General features: G+C 36.9%; 1 long non-coding RNA gene and 1 pseudogene across 1 annotated transcript; one reads left to right on the forward strand and one right to left on the reverse strand.

Annotated features, from left to right (window-relative positions):
* Positions 1 to 105: 105 nt before the first annotated feature.
* LOC111765501 (uncharacterized) lies at positions 106 to 2,574 on the reverse strand. Its single transcript, XR_009187151.2, has 3 exons — positions 2,365 to 2,574; positions 376 to 483; positions 106 to 261 (listed from the first exon to the last, which is right to left on the reverse strand). It is a non-coding gene; the product is annotated as an uncharacterized lncRNA (long non-coding RNA).
* Positions 1,622 to 14,269, forward strand: LOC101422613 (guanylate-binding protein 5-like; annotated as a pseudogene).
* Positions 14,270 to 18,684: the final 4,415 nt, after the last annotated feature.

An 18,684-nucleotide genomic window follows, 5' to 3' on the forward strand; every position in this document is an offset into this window, starting at 1 on the left:
CCCCAATTATTCAAACCTTCAAGGGAAATCTCAGGCTCCTAGGAAAAACTGGCCAGGATTCTATCCTCCAGCAATTAAAAAGCCCAAGCCCAAATGCACAAAACTGTCCTGTCTCAGGATCCCATCCCATTAGGAAACCTAATTTGGGTAAAAAAATGGAAAAAGATCCCCTCCAACCTACCTGGACAGGCCCACATACTGTTATCCTTGTAACCCCCACTGCTTTCAAAGTTTCAGGTACTGGCCCTTGGATTCATCCTACTAGAGTTAAAAGGGCACACTTCAATGAAAAACAAAACAACTGGACAACTCACCCTGTACCCAAGTGCCCCTTGAAAATCCAAATTACCCAGAGCCCCTGAGAATCGCCATCACCTGACTAGATGAACTCCTGTTTCCTGTGGTTCCTGCTTCTCTTTGGACTGCTCAGCTTGCTGTGTGGGACTGGACTGGCAGCCACAGCTCCCAGAGACTGGAGTGTAGCTGAAAGGACACTAATCTTAATAGTGTGCTTGTGTCTTACAGAAGGCTTTACTACCTTAAGTTGTTTTTCTACTTAGCATGAGTGACACCCTATAAAAAGTGTATAGGGGTATCAGAGGGGGAAAATGTTGAGAAATAAAAAGCATAACCTTGCAAAAATATCTAATAAGTCACTTCTGCCCCCACTTATGTGAATCGGTCTGTGAGGGCATGGCCTTGCAGGAGAATATCAAGTGAATAACTCCTGCCCCCTGTTTCTGTAAATCAACAATATAACTGCTTTATAGTATTTTTTCCTTACCTATATCCAATTTACTACTTGGTTTATTTCTACTGTATGTTTTTCTCTTGTCCCATTTGATTTAGGGTCACTTTTATAAGCATGAAAATATTTTACTGAAAAGAAAAATATATATTTCCACATATCTACAGTATCAATGTGTTATATAGCTACATAATACTAAATATGTCTGTTTTCAAGTATGTATTAAAATCCTTAAAAAGATTTTTAAAAATAGGGCGATATATGGGAAGCCTGTATGTATGATTTTTCTGTAAACTCTCAACTACTCTATCTAAAAAAAAGGTCTATTTATTAGTAGCTTTGGGAGTTAGGGCAAGTTACTAAATAGCTCTGTGCCCAGTTTTTGTAAAATTGGAAGAAAATATTTATAGTGAGAATTAACATGGGGTAAATCCATATAAATGTAACAAATACTCAATAAATAATATCCCTTTTTATCATTTATTACACAAGTGCCAAGTCGTTTCTTCCTTCTTGTTTGTTAGTATAAATCTTCAGTTACTGTACCTATTGGAAAAACAGCACTTGGTCCTATGTGAGGCCCCGAAACTTGGTGCTATGTAAGTGCATCTAATATTCAGGAAACTAGAGCTTAAAAGAATATGTCTTCCTATTTCCCTGCCTCCAAACTAGAGATAAATACCATTACATTTCAAACTACATTTCAAAATTTAGAAATGATCTCAAAGAGCTTTTCCAGTGATAGAAAGCCATTTCTGAGACATTAGGACAAATACAAGGAATCCATCCACTAGCAAACACTCAGGAAATGTCCTTTTTTGTTTTTCTAGTTGGTAAATTCTCTTTGGTTTCAGTTTCCTTTTTGGAGCTTAAGCCAACCTCCCTCTGGTTTCATTTTCTAATTTTCTGACCATAAGAAAGAAAAAAGTAAAGAAATCCCAGGACCTGTGTAAGGAAGAAGAAAACTACATAGCTAAACCAGGGTATAAAGTTAAACTCTTTCCAAATTTTCACTGCAGCTCCTTTCTTAGGAGCTCAAAGGAACTCTGTATTCAGCTTTTTAGCTAAGGTAAGGATGGGGCAAGGATGGGAGGAGATTGGCATTTTTAAAACATTCTATCCAGGATAGGATGCAGCTGAGCTTGACCAAACCTTGGTAAAGACTGAATTATGATGGTATCAGAAAACAGAATTCATTAAGTATTGGCTGTATTTGCTTAATGTTGAATTAAGCAAAAGTATTTGTGAGGACTAATGGAGACTGTAAATGTCCTGAAATTGTTTTTCTGCTATTAACTCCTTGTGACCTATCAGGAAGCATAATTAGCACCTAAATTGCCTTTCTTTGTCTTTGATAGAAACTGATTAAGCTGATTCAAACTGCAGTCTGAAAATTCCAAGTTCTACAATTGCATTATTTTTACGAAAAAGAGCAATGGATAAGATGCAATGCAAATAGCTGGCTACGATTATTAAAGACACACACATACACATATTGACACCTAGGGTGTTAGAATGAAAAAGTTTCATGAAAACAGCTATGTAGGTTTAGTCACAGGCATTTAATTTGATTTGAAGGTGGATTTAGATTTCTTTTAGAAATAGTTCTGACTTACCAGTTTCATTTTCTCAGGACCCACTCAGTCCTTAGCCATTTTGTGTTGGATTCGATCTCTATTTCTCTACTGCCTCTACTGTTATGAAATACTTAATTCAACAGTCATTGCCCAACTTGACTCAATACTGTCTCTTAATTCTGTTTGCTCCTTGGAACGCTCTCCTTCATTGACTATCTTATTATGACACACACTTTATGAATCACTCACTTGTTAGATTTTTCATTGGTCCACTCCATAAGAATATTTTCCTCTTCTGCCAAATTCAAATCAAATATAATACAAAACAAGGCAAAAGCAAAAATAACACAAAACAAAAACTAAAATTGCATGGCCAAATAGAGATGTTTCCTTTAGAAACTCCATCTCTAGCACTCCTGAACATTTTTACTTATATTTCTTGGTATTTTCTTGCTTTGCACTTTCTTTTCTTACAGCTCTCTCCGTTTGAAGCTAGCAGTTGTAATGATGTGCACTGTTCAGTTTGAGCTCTAACTATGTATTTACTATTTCCCGATTTTCAGAAAATTGGCTTAGATTGCTTAGTGAAATGCCAAATGTCATACCACTAGGCAGTTGCAAGGCTGGGACTGGAAATCAGGCCTACCTTACTTCAAAACCAAAACATGTATTCCTCGTTTTGTGTCTCAATGCATTTTCACACTGTTTTCATTTTCAAAAGATTGTGGGACTCTGACAAAATAAGGGAAAATGAATCCAAGAGCACACGTTGTGGGTTGAGCTGTGAAGGGCAGAGCCAGTATTAAACATGGGATTTGAATCATGTTGAACCTATAAAGATGTTTGGAGATTATGCTCTCCAAAAGAGAAATAAAGATATTACTCAGATAACAGGTGGAAATAATGTGGAAAATAATAATATTAATATAAATACATGGCACTGATGCTATTCATAAGGAGGTTTGAAAACTTAGTTTCCTTCTCCATTAGTGACATCATCCCAAACCACAAAATATGGATGCTCCCAATATCTGCATATATATTTGGCCTGTATTTTTTTAAAATAAAATTTTATTGAAATTTATTATTCATAGATGAATATATGTAAACAATAAATGTATAGTAAAATTTGTGAACTTACCAAACAAACATGCCTATCATCATACAAGGCTCCTATACATCTTCCCACCACCAACACCTTGTATTGTTGTAAAACATTTTTACAAACTATAAAAAAGAACATTGTCAAAATGTATAGTAGTGTATTAGTACCAACTATAGCCCTATCTTATATGTGGTGTATTTTTCCCCCAACCCATCCAATTATTAACTATTTTCTAGATAATTGTTGTAGAATGTCCCTGCCAGGTCCCCACATCTTTCTCACCAAAAACTATTATGACTTTTGCTGTATACATGCCAGGCAACCAGAACTCTGCAAATAAAAGGCATCAATATGGGGTTGGTAGCAGATTAGACTGGAAAGAAACTTGGCATTTGAGTTTCTAAAGTCATTGTGGATTCATCAATTGTAACAAACAGACCACACGAATGAAAGAGGCTGCTAATTGGAGAAAGCATGGGGGGGAGGGGGGGAGCATATGGGAATCCCCTATATTTTTGATGTAATATTTATGTAAGCTAAAGCTTCTTTAAAAACAAAGAATTATTTTTTATTTAAAAAATCATTGTGGAATCTCTTTGTTCTGGATCAGACATGAACTGGGAGTTTCTTGACTCTCCTGCCCTGGTGGTATGCCATGTGCAATAGATCTCCTATGATCTACTTCTAGACAGTTTCTGTTTAAATTTATCTGTCACTGGGGAGATCCCTGGGTCTTAGCTATGAGTAAGGGCGCAGGGGAGAATGGGCCTATATAATTGTTTTTTAAAAAATCAAAACCATTTTTGCAGCTTTTAATAAAGTGGTGGGGAATCCAGATCTTTTAGTCTTAAGATTCCAGCAAAAGGAAACGTTAGACCAATGGTAGATTTTTAGCTTCTGTAGCAAATAACTTTTAAAATAAAGGAAAGTATTTTTATGATAAGGCAGGGCAATAAAGCATGCATTTGTTTTTATCTCATGTAACTTGAAAACATTTTACCAGGGACTCCTCAGGTTATAGGAATCAAGGAATAGACGTTAGAAAGTAGGTGATTGCTTCAGCATTATTAAAGCAAGTATTTTCACTCACTTCCTTAACCATGAACTTATGAAATTTTGGTTAAAGAAGTCACATCAAAACAACATGTAAAAGTTCTTTTAAAAGCACTACTCTAAGAAAAAAATAACCATGATTTGTTAGATAATACTATATAATCACCTGGAAGGATTTAATATAATACAGTTTGATTGGACGTAAGAGAAAGCAAGTTTATAAGGGGTAAAAGAAGATGTGTGATATAAGAAATAATGGTCATGAAGAATCGATCTGGTAATTCAGGGAGGTCAAAATAAGAAACATAAACAAGACAAAAACAAACGAAGTAAGTCAGAGTCGAACTAGCAGCACTAGGTTAGACCCAGAAAATGGTGTCCTTTTGTGCACCACATATTTAAGAAGTAGTGGGGGTTACCTACAGAAGACCCCTGAAAGGCTTTGGGGCTTATTTTACTATATCCCTCTTTGCTTTCACTTGTCAAAAAAACTTTCTTTAGAAATTTAGGCCATGTTGGGGAATGGTATAACCCCAATTTCATGAAGCAGAATGACTTGCTTTGCTTAAAGATGGGAAATTTCAGTCCATCCCATCTGTTCCCTTGCAGTGAAGGTGACACCCTGGACATGGCCTCAGAGATCCATATGCCAGCCCCCCTGTGCCTCATCGAGAACATTACAGGGAAACTGAAGGTTAACCAGGAGGCTTTGAAGATCCTGTCTGCTACTCAGCAGCCTCTTGTCATGGTGGCTATTGTGGGCCTGTACCACACAGGCAAATCTTACCTGATGAACAAGCTGGCTGGGAAGAAACAGGGTAGGTGGTACCAGCAGAGCTCAGATGGGCCTCCTCTGTTCACCCCCACTGTATACTGTCTACCATGGCGATTTTAGAAGGCAAAGTTTAGACCAAGGGATAGAATCTGAAAGCTAATGTTTGGGCTAAGTCTGGACCCCTTATCTCCATTCTGATCAGGGAGATAAAGGGCAACTCTCTATTCCTTAATAAGATTGCCTTTTATTTATTATTTTGCCTTTGTATCTCCTTGGAAAAAGCATAATATTTTCCCCTCATAAGGAATAAGACAGCAATGAAATAATTTGTCTATCTGTAATTATAGATTGCTAATGTTTTGAGTCATATGATATTCTTGTAAGAAACATCAAATTTACAGCTTATATATATATATATAAAATTTATATATATATATATACAATCAAATTTACAGCTTTTATATATATATATATATATATATATATACACACACACACTCATGTTTCTGGTTCTCTATTTGTAACTTATATCAATACTGGTGGTACATTCTACTACCTCCTCATCTTGGTTCACTTACCTCCTACCTTATTTCTCAAGAAAGTCCTCAGTCTCCAAGCCCCTCCACTCTTATGAGCTCCAGGCACATCCCCTCTCTTCTTTGCAGGTTTCTCTGTTGGATCCACAGTGCAGTCTCACACCAAGAGCATCTGGATGTGGTGTCTGCCTCATCTCAAGAAGCCAAACCACACCCTAGTTCTGCTTGACACCGAGGGCCTGGGAGATGTAGAGAAGGTAAGGAAGGAGGATCCAATTTTGATTAATCACCTCATCTCTGAACGTTTTTTGCATAGCTAGTTTTTTCCAAATTTGTACTTCCACTTGACCAGAGTATACAACCCCCCACCCCTTGTTTCAATACTCAGTGTTTGGAATGCTGAAGTAAGAAAAAATATAAGCCAGAATCATAGTTGGGAGATACTACACAAACGGTGATCTGAGCACGTTAACCCAGTATATAAAAATGGTGCAAATAGAATCATTGTCACAAGTCTGTTCCTACAGAGAATAGTGGTGAAGGCCTCAGGTTCTGGATCAGACAAAACCTGTATCTAAATTAGGGCTCTGGCACTCTCTGACTTTACAAAAATGCTTGTGTTCTTCAGTTGATACTGAGAAAATTTTTTTAATTTCCTCTTTGGACTTATCCAACATCATTTGATCATGGGATTTTTTTTAGTGGTGTACTGAAGTTTGATAACCAACTGATATGGGAACAAAAAGCTTTAATTTGTAGCACTTGCTGACTCCTTAAATAATCCCATCATGGCTGATATCAAGCAATCACAGTGAAGTCACTAAACTCAGACTTGGGAAGAGATGTACTCAATCGACTCTTGTGAGTTGGTATGAAATGGCTCTATCACATCCCTGGGTCTTTCCCTTGAACATCCATTATTTAATGTTTTCATTTTGCTATTGATACATCAAGATTTAGAGAGAATCAGCTCAATTTGAGCCACAGTTTCTTCATCTGTGAAATGAAGATAGTAGTTATAAACCTACCTCACAGCTTTGCTTTGAGTACAAGATAAGATGAGTAATGTGAACTTCCTATGTGTAACAATTACTCAAGCGCATATATATGTATATATAGGCCAACTTTGCTTTTTACAATGGAAAATATTGATTTCAATACTCTAATGACTCCACTAAATTTAACTCCTTATTTTATAAAGATGTAACATTAGTATTAGACAAACTGATAATTTAATAATATATGGTCCAGGATAAAATTATCAATGCTAATTATAAAACTAACCATTGTTAGTTCTTCCAGTCATTTTTATTTTAGTCCTGTTTATCATTTGCAAGTCAAAGCCTATTGTTAACCCTTACTTACTTGATAGTGTGTAAGAGAAATAATTAAATTTTTTCTGATTTTCAGAATGATGCAGAGAATGATACCCAGATCTTTGCACTGGCAATACTCCTGAGCAGCACCTTCGTATACAATACCATGAATGCCATTGACCAGCAAGCCCTCGACCTACTGTAGTATCCTTTTGTGACCAAATACCAACAAAGAGAGAAGTCCAGTGCTCGCCAGCTGTGAATCCTGCTGAATCAAGCACAAAAAGTTAAAACACTGGAAGGAAAAAGAGAAGAACATATATATTTCCTGATGAAATGATGAGTTGATTAAGACCCAAAGGGAAAACAAAGATTTGGGGAGACATGGGGTTAAAGATGGGTTTAGGTGTGGTCTGTTTTCTGGCAGTTTTCCTTAATGACATCTCAGCAATGTGACTAAACAGACAGATCTGCTCAGAGTAAGATCCTCACCTGATCCTGGTAAGGCTGAAAATGCAGCTGACTTTGAGAAATTTCCAGACTTAGTGTGGACTCTGAGAGATTTCCTTCTACAAGTGGAAGCAGATGGACAGCTCATCAAAGCAGATGAGTACCTGGAGAATTCACTGAGGCCAAAGCGAGGTAACAGGATCTTCCATTTTGGAAAGAGGGAGAAAAGAAATAAAAGAGATTATCTTTTTTTTGTGTAGGTGGTTAAATTTATAATTTCCTGTATTTACTTGCCTGGCTATTCTACCAAATAAATAATTAACATTTTTAATTTAAATGATTTAATAGAGCCAATATTAAATTGTATTACTTTCTTATTCTTGAAGCAAGTTTTTTCTCTTTTACCCTTTCCCTGATTAGTTACCTTTTATTTTTTTGCTTAGGGTTTGTGAAGATATATAGAATAAATAAAATTGAATGGAAGGAATTTTTGGGGTGGAAAGAGATTAAATGAAATATAATACTAAAGAAATCTTATTTTTCTTCCTCCAGGTACTGATCAATGTGTTCAAAATTTCAATGTGCCCCGTCTATGTATACAGAAGTTCTTTCGAAAGAAGAAATGCTTTATCTTTGACTCACCCAGTCACCAGAAGAAACTTTCCAAGCTTGAGACATTGAAGGATGATGAGCTAGATCCCGAATTTGTGCAACAAGTTGCAGATTTCTGTTCCTACATCTTCAGCCGTTCCAAGATCAAGACCCTTTCAGGAGACATCAAGGTCAATGGACCTCGTCAGTAACTTCTTAAGGATATTCCTTCAATTCAATATAAAGAATAAAGAACACTCTTATAAGATTTGCCTTGCAATGTCAGTGTTGACAAATGCATAGTCAATTACTACCAAGCAAATCATATATATCATATTTGTTAAATTCCAGTGAGTACCTAAAATATTCCTAGTGCTTTTTTGGTTCTGTTTCCAAAGCAAGATAAAATAGGAACATAGTCTAAAGAAAAGGCCAGGTTAAAGAATTTCTACCCATAAATGGTCTTCTGTTGAACTAGACTTCTAACCACCTGGGTAGGCAGCATTTGCATCATATATATATTGGCTACTTATTATGTATCATAGCCTGTGGTTGGCACAGGAAAAACATTAAACAAGCAAATGCTTACATTGTCTAGAACTTTAAATAAAGTCTAAGTAGACTTCTTGGTCCACTTTTTTACTAAGGTCTCTAAGTCTCAGAATTCTATATATTATTGCTACACTATTGAGGGAAGTTGAGCACAAGCAAAAGGTGTGCCAAGGAAAACAGGAAAATTCTAAAAAGGATAAAAGAGACCTGGTACAATTTGCTCACTTGTTGCCTTTTCAGAAGAGGATAACTCAAGCCAGCATTGCCATGATGCAATGAAAGAGTAAGGGAATTCTTAAGGTCATGGAAACCTGAGAAAGGCAGGGAAGGGCCTTTTGTGGCAAAAGGCCTACAACATTCTGATCAAATGAATACATGTGACTTTTATATAACTACCTCATCTCTATATGGGAGAAAGAGGCAACATGGAAAATCACATAGAAATTTTGTGATTTCCCCTTTGAATGTTGTTTCTTTTCCCAAAAAAAGGAAAACTTGGCTTATTGATCATAGTTTCCCCAAATAACTTACCTGAGTCACTTCGACAATGCACATAACGCTGGAAAAGTTCAAGCAATGCAGTGTTAAATTACCATTCTCTGTCGAGAGCATGCCCTCTTTCTTTGCAAACAACAAGCATCTCTTCTGCCTGTGAAGGTCTGGAGCACCTGACTTACATCATTGCCATCAACAATGGGGATCGGCCCTGCATGGAGAACGCAGTCCTGACCTTGGCCAAGGTAGAGAATGCAGCTGCAGTGCAAAAGGCCATTGCTCACTATGACAAGCAGATGGGCTACAAAGTGAAACTACCCACGGAAACCCTCCAGGAGCTGCTGGATCTGCATAGGGCTCTGCACAGAGAGGCCATTGACATCTTCAAAAAAACTCTTTCAAGGATGTGGACCAAAAGTTCCAGAAGGAATTAGAGGCAATTTTTTTATTGCTGTTTTAGTTCATGGAGATTAGAGTCAGTTGAAGGGAAAATGGGGACTTAATTAAGAAAAACAATTCTTAATAGATGGGAAAATAATGATAATCATTTGGGTGGGTAGCTAAGATATCCCTGTTTTTATTTAAAAAGAAAAGAAGAAATTTAACTATCTTGTGCCCTATAGACAAACATTCACAAACACACAATCCATTTTTACTACTATGTACTCAATGATTTTTTGTTTCTTTGCTTTGTTGTTGTTTTTTCAGGTACGGGGGCCAGGGATTGAATTCAGGACCTCGTATGTGAGAAGCCAGTGCTCAACCAGTGAGGCAACACTGGCTCCCCTGAGTTGGTTTTTTCATTTGTTGTGCCTATTGTTTGTTTTTGCTTTTTCTTAAGGATTCACTGGGACCTGAACCAGGGACCTCTCATGCGGGAAGCAGGCACTCAACTGCTTGAGCCACTTCTGCTCACCAATGTTTTGAAAAACCTTATTCCTTTAAAGAGTTGCATTTATCAAGTATTAATTTATCTTTTTAAAAAAATTAATCAATAGCATAAAATTGCCATTGGCTATTTGAAAAGATTGTGTATCCAGGCTTAACAGATTAAGTTGATATTATTACAGCCAAAGGCTAAGAAACTGATGTCATTGAAAATCAGTGCAGCATTATGTGGTACCACATTTATTTCAGTAATGATCTTCTCATTGTAAATCTTAACTCCAGCATAATACAGAAACCAAGAAAGTTGCAAAATAATAGCTTATATTTAAAATAAGGGCATAAGTATAGAGATTTGGGATCTGGAGTTTATATCTAATGCAGATATAAAAAGAGAAATGGGTTTCAGGGGATTTGAAACCCAAAGTAAATGCCATTTTTCTACAGAATTTCATTCTTGGAACTGGGTTTAGCAGGAGGGAAATAGTCTTTCTTGTATTCCTCTAAGTTTCTAGAAAAAATGTAGATTCTTCTTCTGAGAATCATTCCCAGAATACCAAAGTGTTTCTAATACCCTCTCCATGGGCCTTTGTCTCTTTGAAGGCCAGTCTAGAAGCAAAACAAGAAGACGTTTGTAAACAGAACTTGAAAGTATCATCGGATCACTGCTCAGCTTTACTTCAGGAAATTTTTGGTCCTCTAGAAAATGAAGTGAAACAGGGAATTTATTCTAAACCAGGAGGATATCTTCTCTTCCTTCTGAAGACAGAAACCCTGAAGGCAGCATACTATCAAAAGCCCAGGAAAGGAATACAGGTATCCTAATTTTATTAACTGTGGAAAACTGCTAGGGAGAAGGGGTGCATCTTTCAAAAAACCAGTGAGAAACGGAGGAAAGATAAATCTATAGGCACACAGATGAGATTTATGCCTCTGCCTAACCTTTCCTCTTACATTTAATAAACATATTTAGAAGACATTGTATATGCCTGATATTGGTGTTCCTAGCATAGGATTTATACTCTAATTACAGTCACGGCACAAAATTGAATTATCAGCATTATCCGCAGACTTTTAATGTGACCCCTAATACAAGAGGACAGAATCCCAATAATTCAAACTAACTTAAGGAAAAACAAATTCATGGGCTTACATAAACCAAAAGCAAAAGGTTTTGCTTTAATTTCAAGCCCAGCTACACTCAGAGCTGAAACAATGCAATTGGTTGTCTTCCTTCCTATCTTTCCTGCCACCTGGCCCCTTCATTTTTCCTGTTCCATTTTCTTAACTATTGGCTTCATTCTCAGGAGGCCTCACCTCGCACAGCAGCGAGACAACACCAACTCCAATTTAACTAGTCCTTGGTAGACTCAGAGGAGAGAGTTCTTTTTCCCCTGCATCCATATTGAGAGTTTAAAAACCCATAATGTGGTATTTCCCCACCTGTGAATTTGTTCCAAATCTCCAGACCACCCGTGACAGGCGAGGCTTGACTGACAGAGCCACCAGGAGCAAGCTGAGCGCCTCCGGGGAGGAAAAGATGCCGGGAAAACAAAGACAGAAAGATATTTACAAACATTCCTAATCGCCGTTTTCTGCTTTTCATTTCATGTCTTGGGGGTTCCTAGGCTGAAGAAACTCTGCAGATATATTTAAGGTCCAAGGAGTCTGTGAGCAATGCAATCCTACAGATGGACCAGGCTCTCACCAAAAAGGAAAGGGAGAAGGAAGGTGAGAAGAAGTGGAAGAGATGTAAAACAGACCGTAACTGTCTAACAAATTTTTAATTATTTTGGCCTGGTCCTTCCAGGATATTAAACGAGAGCAAAATGGAAAGATGCTTCTGAGCTCCCGAGGCTGTATCCGCATATACAATCAGCTGTATTATGGCTACCTGAAAAGAAAAAAACTACCGCCGAGAATTTTCTCTATGAAGTAGCAAGCAACAAGAGTGGGAGGCAGAAAGAAGGGACGTTTTAATCCTAGAGAGGTTTGTCCTTCTCTTTTTTCTCTTCAGTGGCACGTGTGAAAGCAGAGGCGGCCCAGGCTGAGGCGCAAAGGGTGGTGGAGTTGGAAAGGCAAAATCAGCAGAGAATGCAGCTGAGGGAGCGGCAGCATCAGGAACACGTGAGACAAATGGAGCTGGAAAGAGTGAAGTTGCTGGCAGAGACGATAGCCCAGCAACTGAAGATCCAGGTGCTGGAAAGAGCGAACCAGCTGGCAGAGCAAGAGATAGCCCAGCAACGGAAGCTCCAGGTACGCCTTGATTATATCAGCTTGAGATTTTAAGTCTCCCCTCCTCACTCTGAAATGATGAGAGAATGAAGCAAGGACAAAGGGTAGTGTAGCCCAGGGCAAGGTCAGGAGCCCGTCAGCCTGGGCGAGAGTCCCATCTCCACCACTTACTAAATGTCTAATTTGGACATGCTATCTAACCCCTCTGTGCCTCAGCTTCTTCTTCTGTAAAATGGACCCTGTAATAACACCTGTTGTATGGAGATGTTTTGATCATTAAACAAGTTAATGTTTGTGTTTAGAATAGTATCTGCCTCAGAATAAGCACAGTAATTTGTTAGGTAAAAATGAAGGACACAGCTAGCCCATGGTATAAGTAGTCTTTTCTGTTAGTTTGCTAAGTACTCTGGCCAATCATTTGCTGTGATCATAGAGTACCTTGTTCAAATAATTTCATATTACTGTTTCTACGTCCTTGTCCTTGACTTGATTATGTCTGGCTCTGAAAGCTGGCTCGGAAGGCCTTTAACTTACAGATTTTGTCTCAATAAGTGATAGTTCTTATTTACTAAATACTGTACAAAGCATTTTACATGCATTCTCTCATCTGATTATTCACTAAGGAGCAGAACTATTGTGTCCCAATTTGTCAGATGAGAAAAAATGAAATTCCAAAGGGTAACTATAAATGTCAATACCACATTGCCTACTCAGCAAATTATCAAAACCGTCTTCCCTAGGATGTAGGGTAGCAACTTTTTTGAATGAACTACCTATCGAACATCTTTAGGAGACAAAGGGCATGCTACGCCCCTTCCCCCAGGTGACCAATCTCTCTGTAGGTACTAGCTTTCCAGGTACTACTCCAAGAGATTGCAGTCTGCATTGAAGGAGGAGTATGGTCAACCTGGGGTCCTTGGTCTCCTGGCTTTTTTCTTCTTCCACCGAAACTGGACGTCTGGAAAAATTCCCTCATCTAAGTCTCAGACACTTCTCCTGACTCTGGAGATCAACCTAGATGCCCTCCTGTTTGATCAGGATCTTAGAAATATATATGACTTTCATTGACATGTACATGATAATTGAGGTCAAGATGTAAGATCGTCCAAAGACGGTGTATAGAATGAGGCAAAAGGAGACCTCAGGATGTAATAATGGGCACACCATCATTTCAGAGATTAAGAGATAATGATGTTTCTGGAGCTAGAGCAAAAGGTACAGAGTGAATAATTTCAGAGGCAGGAAACCCAGCAATGAAAGGTAAAATGGACATAAAAGAAAGGACTCAGAGACTGTCTATTGCTACTGATGGACTAAAATATATAAGGAAAAGTCAATAATTTGAGCTTCCCCCCAATGGTTAGGGCATTACTTTTTGCTGATCTCTATTATTTTATTTATCACTCTTTAGGAACAGGTTGAAGAACTCAGAGTTTGGAAAGTGAAAACCCAAGACTTTATAATGAGATCCTGCTTTACCAGCTGAATGCTAATGCACATGATAATCCATGTATTTTACTCTAAAGAGCTAAACATCAGAGCTTCCCTTTCTTCCTCACTTTCAGTGTGGATGCACCTGGAATGAGAAACTATGGAACTGAGTTCAATTACCATTTAAATAATCTGTATAATTATCAAATTTCTATAGAAAATTATAAAGTTACGGTGCTGGTAATTGGTAAAATGTCATTCTCAACATCCCAATAGTTAAAATGATGCTCCCTTCCTTAAAGAGATTTTGAATTATATAATAGGGGGCATATAATTGTTGACTGAAAGAATGAACATATTTTATTTAATGAATATGTGTATATGTATGTATACATACATCATATGTCATTGCATATAAGACTATCAGTTGGAAGATGTGTTTCTTTTTCAGAGAGACAAAAGTTTGGAAAGAGGAATGTTTTAAAATATTTGAAATACAGTTTTTATGGTTTCATGTGTATACCTCTGTGTGTGTTTTGTTTCATGTGATGAAGAGAAAATATATCCTTTGCGTTGTCATTAATGAAAGATGCACAAATGTTGAATTATACAGAATCAAAAATGTTAGAGATACATTCTAAAATTATAAAATATTATGGTAACATTCTTATGAAAGGTAATAAAACTAAAAGTTGATATTAAAGCTAGTTTAAAATTTAAAATATAAATAAAACCTATCTTTTAACCAGGAGACCATTCTGCCTCCTTTGATTTGAGTGAATAGAACAACTTACCAAATTTCTGAATTAGGACTGGTAAACTATAAAGTCTTTCTAGAAAGATTTGTAAATATAATAAAAATTATATTAGAAACTTACTATGATTTTGGGGACTCTTCAAAGCATTATTCTGAAGCTCATTTCATAGAATAAGAATAATATACAAGATAGGATATTGGCTCAGCTGTCTTAACAGAGAATCAAATAAACTAGCTGAAATAAGATAGAAATTAAATTTCTCTCCTATGAATATGGTCACATTGTTAGATAGTCCATGGGACTGGGTGGTTTTAGCCCATGAGGCCATCTAGGGACCAAGGCTGCTTCTGCTTTAAGGCTCTACCATTAATTGGGGGTGTTGTCCTCAACCGTCAGGTCAAAGATAGTACAATATCATCATATTCAAAAGTTAGACAGTGGGAAGGGAGAAAATATGAGAAAGGCAAGAAGGTTTCTTGCAGGTATATAACCAGAATGGTGCATACAATACTTCCATTTACATCCCTCTGGCCATAACTAATTCACATGACCATACCTAGCATTGAGAACAGCGGGTGAATGTAGTTTGGGGCATAACTGTGTACCTTGCTAAAACTTGGAGGATTCTATTACTAAAAGGATGAAGGAAAGAAATATAACACACATTAAAAATGGGTATATAATAAAATGTAAATGCATAAATGAAAAATCCTGAACAGAATATAAGTAATCCAATAAATTAATGATAAATTGATATATCACAAAAAAGTAGAATTTAAAACTGGAATGAAGGGATGATTCACCAACAGAAAATCAAAATACTCAGCCATCAGAAATAGCTTTCATGGAGGCGACGGACTTGGCCCAGTGGTTAGGGCGTCCGTCTACCACATGGGAGGTCTGCAGTTCAAACGCCGGGTCTCCTTGACCCATGTGGAGCCGGCCCACGCGCAGTGCTGATGCGCGCAAGGAGTGCCCTGCCACGCAGGGGTGTCCCCCGTGTAGGGAAGACCCACGTGCAAGGAGTGCGCCCCGTAAGGAGAGCCGCCCAGCGTGAAAGAAAGTGCAGCCTGCCCAGGAATGGTGCTGCCCATACAGAGAGCTGACACAATAACAAAAAGAAACAGATTCCCGTGCCGCTGACAACAACAGAAGCAGACAAAGAAGAAGCAGCAAAATAGACACAAAGAACAGACAACCTGGGTAGGGGGGAAGGGGAGAGAAATAAATAAATAAATAAATAAATAAATATTTTTTAAAAAGTAGCTCTCAGTATATCACCAAATGCCTCTAATACTTCACTGACTAGTTTTGTACTCTAAACTTTTTTTTTTAAATAAAAATCTAGTATCTTATTTTGCCAGAGTTTCTGTAACAAAGAACCACAGAGTAGCTGGTTTAAGCCACGGAAATTTATTATCTCACAGTTGTGGAGGCTTGAAGTTCCATAGCAAGGAGCCTGCAAGGCCATCATCCTCTTAAAGGGGAGAATCCATTCCATACCTCCCCCGGCTTCTGGCAGGTGGACTGCGATCTATTGCGTTCCCTGGCTTGTGATGGCATAACTCAATCTCTGTCTCTGTGTCTTGGCCTCTCCTTATCAGGGCACCAATCGTGTTGGAATAGTGCCCACTTTCATCCAGTTTGACCTCACCTTAACTAATAACATATTTAAAGAGCCAATGTACAAGTAAGTTCACATTCACAGGAGTGGGGGTTAGGACTTCACTGTGTCTTTTGGTTGAACACAATTCAATCCACAACACCTAGGACTAGATGAGGATGCTTATAAACCTGCAAACCAACAGTAAATAGCACATAACAAAATTTTAGATATCATCTCTCAAAAATTGGCAATAGGACAGAGAATTGCAATTAATTGCTAATTTTAACCAAAAATTGGAGAACTTGGCCAGTACAAAACAAGATAAATAAGAGGTAAAAGCAACACAAGGAAAGAGTAGGGACTAATTGTTTGCAGAAAACTTCACATTACCTATAGGCAAACTATTAAACATTTTCAGATAATGTATCAAATTTGAAAAAGAATGGTATTTTGGTTCTCTAGAAGTAACCAATAAAAAGCTCTAAAGGAAAAGGGTTATCATTTACAGTAATGCAATCTATGAATTATCCATGAATTACTTTAACAACAAAAGCACAAGTCCATTATGGATAAAAATTTTAAATTTATGAAAAGGCATAAAAGACCTAAATAACAAGTAAATTTTCAACTCTGGGCACAAAACCTTATTCTCAGTAAAACTGTTATTCAAGAGTGAGGGTGAAATAAACAATCTCATTTGAAGAACTAAATAATGTATTCCAGCAAGATGATAAATATTCCTGAAAGGAATATTGTTAGAAAGTGATGTTGAGCAAAGTAAATAATAAAAGATGTTAGTAAATCTACATAAGCACAGGCCCAGATGTGGTGATGGTAATACTAAAAGTGGCAGCAGTAGCAAAACAGTGATTTTTTTTAACAAGTTGAAATTAAGATTCCCAATAACGCTGTTGCAGTTGTTAAATTAGAGAGATTGGAGTCAAGGTAAAGCATTTCTGTGGCAGGTAGAATAATAGACCACTCCAAAGATGTCCATACCCTAATCCCTGAAACCTCGGAATATCTTATGTTAAATGGAAAAAAGGACTTTGCAGATGTGATTAAATTGTGGATCTTGAGATGGGAAGATTATTTTGGATTAGCCTGGAGGGTCAGTGTGAGCACAAGGGGCCTTAATGAAAAAGAAAACAGGAGTGTCAAGAGTCAGAGAGAGAGGTATCTGAAGTTGTTATGCTGCTGGCTCTGAAAGTGGTAGAAGGGGACATGAGCCATGGGAATGCATGCAGCTCCTAGAAGAGGGAAAAGAAAAGGAACCATTCTCCTTGAGCTTCCAGAAGGAACACAGCCTAATTTCTTGATTTTTACCCTACAAAAAATTTGACATCCAGAACAGTAAAAAAATCAATTTGTGCTGTTTTAAGTCACTAAACTTGTGGTAATTTGTTATGGCAGCAAACAGGTAACTAATATAAACTTCTTTATTAAATAATATTCCTAGCTATTAATACCATTCAGGATTTATTATATGCCAGTTATGAATATTTTGATAATTCATCTACTAGTCACAAAAAGCTACAAATATTTTAATGTTATTATAGTTGTTATTAACAATATTATTAACATTATCAAGGTTATAACGATTAAAGGTATTATTGTTATATTTGTCTTGAAGTTGTGGATATTAAGGAATTTAGATAAAAGAAATTAAGGACAATGCTAGGCACAGGAAACATTTTGACTCTGGACACCACATTCATAATAATTTTATTTTTTGTATTCATAATAATTTTGATTTTGTATTTCTTTTCTTGTCTTTTTAGGCAAACACAGCAATATTGAAGCGTATGTTAAAATTGAGGGGGAAATACTAAAATAATTTAAATGGCATGCATTCCTTTGGAATTGAACAAAAGACTGCAAAAAGAAATTCCCTGAAAGAAATGGAGAAAATGTAGTACTGACTCTTGATTAAATAAATCACCCTTAGAATGGAATAGAAAGTCCAAAAAATAGAAACAAATTTATATGGAAATTGTATAGGGTAGAGACAAATTTCTTAGTAGAGTCAAGCAATTACTATTTGGAAAGAGATCATGTTGGAGCCGAACCTTACACAATATTTAGAAAAAACTCCAAATATATAAAAGATTAAAGTTAAAAATAATACAATATATTTGAAGAAATCAAGTCCTTTATAAACTTATAGAGAAGAGGATCTTTCTAAATACAACTAAAAATCCATTTGACATAAATTAACAAAAGTGATATTAAATTTGACTCTGTAAGAATAAAAAAGAAACTTCCTCTTAGCAAAAAATACTATAAGCAAAATCCTTTTTAAAATGGCAAACTAGGAAAAATATTGGCAACTCATGTCACAAAGAACTAATTGCCCCAGTTTATACAAGACCTCTTGAGAGGGAAGATGACAAAAGACATGGATGGGCAATTTATAGGGAAAAAAAAGATTTTAAACACATGAAAAGGTACTCTGCCTTAATCCTAACAAGAAAAATGCAAATTAAAAGTATACTGAGAAACCATTTATAGTCTGCAGTTTACAAGTTTGACCACACCCCCTATTGGCATGATTATGGGATGACTGGCACT

This window comes from Dasypus novemcinctus, chromosome 9 (genome assembly GCF_030445035.2).
Source record: "Dasypus novemcinctus isolate mDasNov1 chromosome 9, mDasNov1.1.hap2, whole genome shotgun sequence".
NCBI classification, from domain to species: domain Eukaryota; kingdom Metazoa; phylum Chordata; class Mammalia; order Cingulata; family Dasypodidae; genus Dasypus; species Dasypus novemcinctus.